Consider the following 11,829-nt stretch of genomic DNA (forward strand, 5'->3'; position numbering starts at 1 on the left):
TGTTTTATGTATTTTAGAGCCCTGCTGTTGGGTGTATAAATATTTGTTATGGTTATGTCCTCCTGGTGTACGGCCCTTTAATCATTATATAGTGTCCTTCCTCAATGTTTGTGGTGGATTTTACTTTAAAGTCTATTCTGTCAGAAATTAATATTGCCTCTCTTGCTCTTTTTTAATTGTTGTTTGCTTGATATATTTTTTTCTATCCTCTGGGTTTTTGTTGTCTTTAAGTCTAAGGTGTGTTTTTTGTAGGTAGCATATAGATTGATCGTGTTTTTTAATTCATTCTGCTTCCTGTCTCTCTATGGATTCTTGTTGCCTATTTGTCATTATGCTCTTCTCTAATCTTCTTAAGTTCCTCTATTGCTGTGTCTGTGTGATTCTTGGCTTGTTCTGCTTTTTGCCTGATCTACTTCCTGAAGAGTTCTGTATATTAATCTGTTGTATTCTCCTTCCAGTAATTCCAGGAAATTCTCTTCATCTGGATGATTTCTTGATTCTTTGTTTTGGGAGCTTGCTGAAGTCATCATGGTCTGTTTCTTTATGTGATTTGGTATTGACTGTTTTCTCCAAGCCACCAATAAGTTATTGTATTTATTTATTTTATGTTTGCTTAGTGTGTCCTAGCTTCTTGTTTTGTTTTGATATGCCCAAATAGGCTCCTCGTGGGAGCTAGCTTGATTATTGGTGCCTTTGAAGCTCTAACGTCCTGTTACCAGGTGGTTAGAGCTGTTACCAGGTATGTGAGCCCAGGAGTCCAGTTACTTTTCTTGTCTGGATTCAATTCAGGTGTCCAGGTAGTTGGTCACCAATTGTGTGGTGCAGGCTCTCACCTACAGTCCTAGGTGGGCAGGGGTGATTGGTGTAGGCACAGGTATCTGGCTGCAGTAAGGGGTCACATGCTGAGCAAGGCAGAGGGCTGACAGCCACTCCTTAGTGTCTGTGAGGAAAACATGTCCCTGTTCCCTAGAGCACATATGTGGGTGGGTTTTGTAGCTGAACTGTGGGCACCCAATTTTGTTGGCTGTAAGAACTAGGAAGCACCACTTATTTTTGGACTTCTGTCATGGGTGTCTATGTGTCATTTGTTGAGCCACCAGTCCTCAGGCCTCTGAGGTGGGTAGGTGAGGACCCTGCTTAATAGGCAGAGTCGTGTCAAATGTCATGAACCTACCTTTCCACCACGTAGCTGAAACAGTTGAAGTTAGACTTCAGGTATATACCCTGTTGTACTGTGCTAATAAGGGCCTACACTGTTGAAATGGGCTCACACTTGTCTATGCCGGGGCGAAAGTCATTGAAAGTCTGTAGACCCTTTATGCCTGTGCCTAGGCAAAGGAGCTCTACCTGCCCTGAGTTCTCAGTTTAGGTGGGCTGGCAGATTATTTTTTCCTGTTTGTTAATTTGTTTCCTCTCCAAAACTGGAGGGTGCATGATGGGTCCTACTTCTGGCCCAGGGGACACAGCACTCTCCGAAGCTGGCTCGGACCCAGTGCAGAGCGGGAAGGCGGCAGGTAAGTGGGAGAGAGGTTTTTCCCAAAGGGGTGTTTTTTGATCCGTGTGGTAGGTTAGATGCATATACTTATCTTTTGCTGGTTGAGCGCTGCTTTTCACTGATTCTGGAGGTGTGAGTTGACTGCTGCTTGGTCTCTCCTGATGTGGAAAACACATCCTGAACCCCACTGCTTGCCTCACTGCTGACACCAGTTGATCCTGGCCTGCAGGGTGCTGGTTCCCACTGGGTCAGGTCTTGCAACTCCTCGCTGCTTCTGAATCATCTCTCCTTCTCCCTGTTGCTCAGTCTGATTCCTCAGCTTTGCCTTTGATGTTCAGGGCTCCTAGATTGTCATATGTAATTGATTCAGTTGTTTATTTTTTGGGGTCTTTGTGGTAAGAGGGACCACAAGAAGCATCTTACTACTCCACCATCTTGGCCTCGCCTCCTCAAAGGTGTATTTAACAGGAATCTTAAAATTATAAATCATATTACAAGATAATGTAAACATACCATCCATAAAGGAGGTATTTATAATCTGTTATGAAAGTTCAGCATAGAATGAAATCACTTTTAATTGGGTAAAAGCATCAGAATTGTGGAGAAATAGGCACTTGGTTAGGTCATATTGATTTTAGAAAGATTGATGTGAGAGAGGAGATATTCTCAGATAAGACAATCAGAGGAGAGATATAGCAATGAAAGGGATTAGAGCATGTATGGGTTAATCATCTCCAGATTGAGGATTGAGCAACACATTTAGACTCTCCCTCTATTCTCTGCCTGGCCTGGAATATCATGTACAGTCAAGATATAAATAATTGACCTACTGGTCCTGTCAGAGATTGATTTGTGTCCCCCCAAAAATATGTGTCAACTTGGTTAGGCCATGATTCCCAGTATTGTGTGGGTGTCCTCCATTTTGTGATTGTAATTTTACATCCAGAGGATTAGGGTGGGATTGTAACACTACTCTTACTCAGGCCATCTCCCTGATCCAAGGTAAAGGGAGTTTCTCTGGGGTGTGGCCTGCACCACCTTTTATCTCTCAAGAGATAAAAGGAAAGGGAAAAAAGCAGAGAGTTGGGATCTCATACCATCAAGAAAGCAGCACCAGGAGCAGGATGTGTCCTTTGGACATGGGTCCCTGCGCCTGAGAAGCTCCTTGACCAAGGGAAGATTGAGGACAGGACCTTCTTCCAGACCTGACAGAGAGAGAAAACCTTCGCCTGAAGTCGATACCCTGAATTTGGACTTGTAACCTACTAGACTGTGAGAAAATAAATTTCTCTTTGTTAAAGCCATCCGCTTGTGGTATTTCTGTTATGGAAGCACTAGATAACTAAGACAGAATTTGGTACTGAGAGAGTGGGGTGCTGCTCTAGCAGATACCCAAAAATGTGGAAGAGGTTTTGAAACTGTGAATGGATAGAGTTGGGACAGAAGCAGAGGACCAGTGCAGCAGAGAACCTGCAGTGTCAGAGAGGTGGCAGTGACAGAGAACAAGCAGCAGCAGAGCCAGGAGACCAGTGCCAAACAGCACTGGAACCAACCCATGGAGAGAGCTGACTGCCTATGTGCAGGAGGCTTCCTGGCAGAGTGGGGTGCCTCTGGGCACTTATCGGTGGAGCTAGGCTTGCTGACCCACGGAGCACTTATCGGTGGAGCTACAGAGCTTTGGAACACTTGCCCCAGCAGGGAAGATGTGGGCACAAGGCCTGAGAAGGCAAGAGGCCAAGAAACCAGGAAACAGAAGCTGAAGAGACTACACAATAAGTTGAGCTGCCTCAGGCTCAAAAGGTATGGCCATGACCTCAGGGGTTTCAAAAGGTGGAGCCATGGCCTCTGGTGTTTCCAAGGGTGGAATTGCCACACAGATGGATTAGGAGAATTGTGAGCCTAAAGCAGAGGGAGCAGAGTTGCTGACCCAGTGGGCCTGGAAGCTGAAGCCCAGGGCCTAGGGGCCTCCGTTCAGAATCTGCAGTGTGGCCAACACCTAGAGTTTGGAGGGCAGGGCCATTGTGTAAGTTGTCTCAGAAAACAGAGGATTATTTTCAAAGCTTTGAGGGCTAATGTAATGTGTTCTGCTGACTTGCTTGGTACCTGTTACGCCTTCTTTTCCTCCCAGTTTCTCCCATTTGTAATGGAAATGTCTAGCTTGTGCCTGTTCTGCCATTGTACCCTTGGAAGCAGATAACTTGTATTCTGGATTTCACAGATGAAGAGGAATTCTTGGATTTTAGACTTGGAATTAAGACTTTTGCTATGATATGATGGGGTGAATATGTTTTGCATGTTACAAGGATGTGACTTTTTGGGGGCCAAAGGGTGGAATGTCATGGATTGAATTGTGTCCCCCCCAAAATATGTGTCAACTTGGTTAGGCCACGATTCCCAGTATTGTGTATGTGTCCTCCATTTTGTGATTGTAATTTTAGGTTGAGAGGATTGGGGTGGGATTGTAACACCACTCTTACTCAAGTCACCTCCCTGATCCAAGGTAAAGGGAGTTTCTTTGGGGTGTGGCCTGCACCACCTTTTATCTCTCAAGAGATAAAAGGAAAGGGAAAAAAGCAGAGAGTTGGGGACCTTATACCACCAAGAAAGCAGCACTAGGAACAGAGTGTGCCTTTTGGACAGGGAGTCCCTGCACCTGAGAAGCTCCTCGACCAGGGGAAGATTGAAGACAGGACCTTCCTCCAGAGCTGACAGAGAGAGAGAGCCTTCCCTAAAGCCGACGCCCTGGCTTTGGACTTGTAACCTACTAGGCTGTGAGAAAATAAATTTCTCTTTGTTAAAGCCATCCACTTGTGGTATTTCTGTTATGGCAGTGCTAGATAACTAAGACAGGCCCCATAAGCTATCAAAATATTTTGGCATTCCTAAATCATTGCCTACAAGGATTGTGGGTGGAGGGAAGCTCAATGGTGTTAACAGGAAGTGTCTCATCACTGTTAATGTGGAGCCCTTTATTTTAAGATCTCACTTGAAGTGGAAGCAACTCTTCCTATCAGAATGGAAGACTAAATTCACATTGTTCCTATTCCCTTAGAGTAAGGGAACAAAAGAATGTTAATCTACAGAGTTGACAGACACCAATAGCATCATCGCCTACAGCCAGTCGGCACGTAAAGATCATATTGAAAAGAAAAAGCTTTCCATAGAAGTCATATATAGACTACACTATCAGCAAGTGTTGAAGTAAAGATTAAGACTTCACAATAAGGGCTCCATAGCAAGAGGCAGCCAAGGTTTTGTTGGGCAAAGTAGAATACGGCATACAGGAGAAAAGTCCATTTTGAATCAAGTTATTGCCAAGTTATCAAGTTATTGAATGGAGACATTGCCAGTTCCTTCCCACAGAGGGACTGGAACTGTGATCAGAACCTGTTGCGTGTTTACTGTACGTTCGTTTAATCAATACATGGCTTTCCTCAAGAGTCCACTCCATTTTCAACTTGTACGTTGGAGCCTGGCTCAGCATCTCTTTTGATTTTCTGGAGGGAAATGAACTCCCTAAGACTTTAGAGAGAATTGGATACTTTACAATCACCGTATGGAAAAGGGAAATGAGGGTTACCTTACACACTGTGCCCAAAAACTTAATGAAAATCCCCACTAGCTACATCCACTCTCCCTCTGAAGTTCATGTTATTCTCCAGCCACCTCATTTCTTTCACAACCCTTTCTCCAACTATTCCTGCAGCCTTATTGGCTCAGGCTTGTCAACCCTCTGCTCCACTAACAGTCCCCTTTTCTTTTATTTCCTTTCTATCTTATATGTTGTTGTTAGTTGCTGTCGAGTCAACACCAACTCATGGTAACACCATGTACAACAGAAAGAAACATTGCCAGGTCCTGCATCATCTTCATAATCATTGGTATGCTTGAGTCCATTGTTGCAGCCACTGTGTATTTTCAGTGCCTTCCACCTAGGGGGCTCATCTTCCAGTACTATATGGGACAGTCGTCTGTTGTGATCCATAGTTTTCATTGCCTGATTTTCAGAGGAAGATTGCCAGGTATTTCTTCCTAGTTTGTCTTAGTCTAGAAGGTCCACTGAAACCTGTCCACCATGGGTGACCCCGCTGGTATTTGAAATACTGATGGCTTAGCTTCCAGCATCATAGCAGCACTCAAGCCAAAATCATAAGACAAATTGACAGATGTGTGGTTGTCTATCTTATATAAAACCAAAATAAACAAACCTGTTGACATCGAGTCAATTTCAACTCACGGCAACCCTATCAGACAAAATAGAACCGCCCCATAGGATTTCCAAGGAGTGGCTGGTGGATTTGAACAGCTGATCTTTTGGTAGCAGCTGACCTCTTAACCACTCTGCCACCAGGGCTCCCTATTTTATATAAAGCTATTTAAATTCCCTTTTAAGTAGTCATTTTTTCTTTCAGGGTACTATTAAATTGGAAATAAATTTTCCCTGGTACATATTTTATCATTTTACATATATATATATTAAGATTTATCATTTATTTTCAAAATGTCTGCTTAGTGATTCTCAACAAATTTTTCATGCTCTCTGTGCTGTACATGCATGTTACTTCAAAGGCGGTCCCAAGAGCCCAAGCAGCCACAAGACTACTGGGATGAGGACCCCGACCGGTAGCAGTAATCCCACCATGGGTGCTATCTTCATCTAATCCAATTGAATGGTGCACATGAGACATTTGCAGTGTTGAAAAAGTGAAAGCAGCTTATTACAGAAAGCAGATAGCAAACAACAGAAATAGATTTGTGGTTAGCTGGTCCCCCCTTGGGCTCGAGAGGCTGGAGGGGGATGGAGACTCCTCTATGTGTGCCCCACTTTGTCCATAAGAGAGGGATCCCAAAGTCTTGGTACCCGCCTGGTTTTTTACTCCAGGGGTCATGTGACTCACTGAGCTAGACACAGTTGCAAATTTTCTGGCAGCGTTCCCCTTCTTGGATCAATATTTATCTCCTCAGCCCTCTTGCTTATCTGGACAGAACCATCAGGCTTCAGGGTGAGCTGTGGTTTGTCCTGAAGCCTGAGGACACTCGCAAGGTGAGGAACAGATAGGACCAGGAATGGATTACTAAATAAGCAAGGTATACGAGAGCTTATTTGTGCTTATGTACTAATCTGTAGTACAAAATTTCACCTGTTTTCCACCATATCAAAGATTAATCAGGTTAATCCACCCCTGGGTAGGACTATGACTATTGGGCTACCTGAGGACTTACCTTCTGTTCCCTTCATAGAGAGAATCTTGAGTTTAATTAACACCTGTGGGTACTGTTGTAACTGGCCGCAGGTAGATCTTACCTTACTATCACAGTCAGGATTTTGACAAGAACTTGACCAGACCTGGTAAGAAGATCCATTCCATGTCCCAAATACTTTACTTTTACTGCAGTATGACGTGCCCAATAAGGCTAGATAGGTAGACCAGGTTGAAGTCATTGAGTTCCTTAAATTCCAGACAAAGTAGGGAGCCACTAAGGGTTACTAGTGGAGGTGGAACTTGATCCAAGCTGTCTTTGCAAAGTCCAAACAGGCAGTGCTGGGTAGGCTTCATTGTTGGGAAGAGAGGCTAATATTGGAGAATCCAGTTATGAATTTGTAGTAATATTTCTGTGGTCACTAGAAAGGTGTCCTCTGAAGGGAGTCTGAGATAAATCTCCAAGTTCTACCATAGCTTCAATGTACTACAGCTTCCCTTTGTTCTGGACAACTTGATAGTTTTCATTTGCTTTTTCACCTAGGCAGGGAGTACCCTGCAAAGCAGATGTGAGTAGTCTGATCAGTGGAAAGGCAGGACTCCCCTTTTTACTTAACAAATTGGAATTCTGATTTATAACTCAGTAATAATAAATATATTAGTACAAATTTATTCTGGAGAATCTGAACACTTGGCTGGGCCAATAAAACAAAAATCGAATGTTTAAAATATTTTAGTATTGTAATAGCAAATTAAATATTTAATATTTAAAGATAGAGACATCTATAAAACTAAGCATTTCCAGCCAACCCACCTATTAGTCAGCCATGATTCCCAATCTTCCCTTTATTTTTAATTGCCATCTGATATTTTAAGGTCATTTAATCTCTATTCTTTGGTTTTCTAATCTTTAAAAGGGAGATAATACTTGTCCTAAAGTGTTATTTTGAAGATCAAATGATCAGTACAGGAGAAGACATTTAGAAAAAAAAAAAAAGAAGTGTTATAAAAATATAAAGGAATAAAAGATCAGTTTTATAAACAGAAATTGTTTGGCCCTATGTTCCCGAATAGGTCATACTTGGCAGTTTTGAAAGGATGAAAAGTATTTAATTTATATAAAGTATATGTCCCTGCTCATCAATGTTTTCTAAATGTGCTCTACTTCGTAAATTTTGAGAAATATTGGGATTAGATGTGTGATATTTTTAGGACAAAAAATTGAATTGAGTATAAATTTGTAACTCCATAAAAGTTTTATTGAATGGGTGGAAAGGTCCAGCTGAGATGAACCAAATCAGATGTTCTCATTTCTTGGTAAGTTGTTCTTTGCTCATTTTAAAAACAATCCTTCTTAATACCATTTAGTAGTCCCAGTGCCTGAGTCTCCCTCTTCCAGGACATATGCCATTCCTTAACCTTGCTTGAGAAATTGTGCTGTTGCTACGACTGATGCATCTCTTCTAGAAAGAAACAAGCTTTCATTTCTAGGACTGTCAAATCAGGAGCTTTCACAAGAACACAGATTCACTCTATTATTGCACATCATAGAACTCATGCCTGTAGCTTGAAAATAGAAGTCTTTGGTGTAGGCATTTGCTTGTTTGACAGTTCTGTTCTAAAATCTGAAACTAGTGGTACCGTCAAGTGCTGTCTGACAATGGTGTACCAGAGCTTAGTCATGCAAAATAATTACTGTTCACGGTTCCTTAACTGAAGTCAATAGCTCTGTGCAAAACACAACATAATGCAGAGATCTAAAGTTACTAAATCAAAACTGAGAAAAAGGAGAGTTTTAAGCAGGTTTGGCAGGAAAAAATATAGATTCTACAGGATGTACCAAGTGATTTCTTTCAGCCCCCAGAAGGCTCTAATATTTCTATGAGAGGATCCATGATAGAAATGATGGTGACTTTTATTAGTATGTTCTGGTAATTGTTGCCAGTAAGCTTATATGATGTCAAAGAAGCAAAAGCAATTATAGAGATATTAGCAGATGGTGCACAGTGTTTGTTTTTCTGAACTGGAAATAGTATTTTCAGGTTTTCTTCTGTGAATTCAGTGTTACAAACCCTTAATACATCACCTACACTGAAGAGATTGATTAGATTAACTTACATGTATCTTAACTAAATTGTTGGCACTTGAGTGCCTGGACCTTTAATAGGGTCTGTGAGTCAGTGTGGTGGTGTATCACGAAGTGCCTGGAAAAGTCAGCATTAATCCTACAAATGAAGACTTAAGTCTTCATGTTGTTGAAACATTTGCCAGGGAATCCTGGAAAGATTAACTAATGCTATTTGACTGCTTGACTGAAAAAAAAAATCCTTTTTAACCTGTGGTAGACAATCACACTTAAGAATATTTCTCTGCTGTGACAAACAAACAAACATAGCCATCATTTCCCCAGAAGAGGTAGAAACATAGAAATAAAGTAGGATTTCACAAATTCCTCTATGACGTATTTACCTACATTTCCCTTCAACGCTTTCAATCCAGTATTACGGTAGAATTGATAGAGGTAAGTATGTGATTATTTTAGTCTTAATTAATTGCCACCTTTGGCTGAGTTGACGAATTTTTTAAATTACTTTGTTGTTGAGTTATAATTTGTACACAGTGAAATGTGCAGATTTTAAGTGTATAGTTCGATCAGTTTTGACAAATGTATACTACCATGTTACCGATACCTTGAACATTTCCATCACTCCAGAAAGTTCTCTTATGCTCATTTCCAGTCTATCACCATCATCACCTCACTAGAAAAAATCCCTGTTCTGATTTCTACTATCATAGATTAGTCTTGCTTGGTTTTGAACTTGATATAAATGAAATCATACTGTATGTAGTCTTTCGCATGTATTTTCCTTTGCTTAACATAATATTGAGATTCAGTTATGTTATTGAGTGTATCCCCATCCCATTGCCGTTGAGTCGATTCCGACTCAGAGAGACCTTACAGGACAGAACATAATTGCCCCATAGAGTTTCCAAGGAGCCCTGGTGGATTCGAACTGCCGACCTTTTGGTTAGCAGCCATAGCACATAACCATTATGCCACCGGGGTTTCCATTGAGTGCATCAGTTGCTTATTATTTGTTATTGTGATATACTATTTTTGTATGAATATACCATAATTTGTTTTTCCATTCTTCTGTTGGTGGACATTTAATTTCTTCCGGTTTTGGAAATTATGACTAAAACTGCTAAGAACACTCTTGAACAAACCTTTTTGTGGCCATATGTCCTCATTTCTCTTGGGTAAATACCTAGGAGTTAGAGTTGTTGGATAACAGGATGGGTATATGATTATCTTTATAAGAAACTACAGAGCAGTTTTCCTTGTGGTTGTTCCATGTTATACTTTCATAGACAATGTATGAGAGTTCCATTTACTCAACACTCTTGTCAATATTTGATTATGTTTGTCTTTTTAATTCTTGCCATCCTAATGTTTGTGAAGAAGCGTCTCACTGTGGTTTTAATTTGCATATCTCTGGAGATGAATGATATTGAGCACCTGTTCAAGTGCTTATTTTCCATTCATATATCTTCTTTTGTGATGTGGCTGTTCAAATCTTTTGCACCTTTTTCTATTTGTATATTTTTGTCTCTATTATTGTCAGAGGTGTTATGTATTTTGTATACAAGTTTTTTGTCAGATAAATGTATTGGTATTTTCTCCTAGTCTGTAGCTTGCCTATTCATTTTCTTAATGATGTCTTTTGATAAACAAAAGATTTAATTTCGATGAAGTATATTTTATCAATTTTTTTTCTTTTATAATCCTTTTTGTGTCATAAGACATCATTGCCTACCCCGAGGTCATGAAGATATTCTTCTATGTTTTCTCCCAGAAGTTTTATAATGTTAGCCTTTAGGTCTATGATCCACCTTGAATAAATTTTTATGTGTGAGCTAGAAGTCAAAGTTCATTTTTCCATGTGGCTACCCATTTGTGTCAGCTCCATTTGTTGAAAACTTTCCTTTCTCCATTGATAGCTTTGATTCCATTGTTGAAAATCAGTTGGCCAATTAAATGTGATTTTATTTCTGAATTCTATTCTCTTGTTTTTGTCTACTTGTCTATCCTTAACCCCCTTTCCGTACTCTCCTGATTAGCTTTGTGAATTTTATCATTTTCAAAGTCTCGTCCCTCTAATTTGACTAGAGGGACTAATTTTGCCTCTTACAGGTTTTGGGTTCAGGGTTTATTCCAAAAGCTAGCACAACTTCTAAGCTTCTCTGGATCTAAATGTGTCCATCTATAAAATAGGAAAAATAAAAACTCCTTTAAAAGGTTGTTGGGAGAAATAAGCAAATCTAGTACACTACAATTCTAAAGCAATATTTGTATGTTTAAAATACTGTTTATTTTTATTTTCCTTTTTGCTTTTTAATCTTAAGACTTTTTTTTTGTGGATGTTCGCTGAAATCCCAAGAAGGATCTTACACACTTAGTTTCAGATTATAGGAGCCTAGTCTATGAATTAAAAAAACAAACAAACACCTACAATAATTGAAAGGAGTAGTGGGCACCAGTTTTCTCCCACTTAGTTTAGTGGTAATGGCAATCCCTTCTGATATTTCTCCTTTGTCTGTCTAAAAAAGTGGGAACTACTAGATTTATAATACTTCTTTCTTCTAGGTCTTTCTGATTCTGTTTCTGCAATAGGCAGCTCCCTTTTCTTTATTGTGGCATCTACTCTGCTAACGACTTTTGCTGTCCCCACCCCAAATCAATGACCTTTTAAATGGTTTTAATATTTACTGGGGAGTTACTTGTCCTGAAGCTTGGATTGAATTTCCCTGAAAGATTTCTTTATAGGCTTAAAATGGTGGTGAGGAAGAGTTAAAAGTCTGGACTCTTCCCTTTACCTAAACCCAAACAAGCTGAATAATAACTCTTTTTCTCACTCAGCTCAGAGCATATAATAAAGATGAATAGAAAGTGTAACTTCTTTCCCCACCATTTTCTATTTACTGCTCTAGTTAACACCCTATTATCATTCTTACCTCTAAATGGAGGTCTTTTCTTCTACAAGCTTAGTGATTACTTTTTACTTTTTTGGTCTTTGTGCTTACCTGACTGAAAACTCTTGGAGGACAACTGATGGATGTTATCTACCTCCG

Source organism: Elephas maximus, chromosome 4 (genome assembly GCF_024166365.1).
Source record: "Elephas maximus indicus isolate mEleMax1 chromosome 4, mEleMax1 primary haplotype, whole genome shotgun sequence".
Classification (NCBI taxonomy): Eukaryota; Metazoa; Chordata; class Mammalia; order Proboscidea; family Elephantidae; genus Elephas; species Elephas maximus.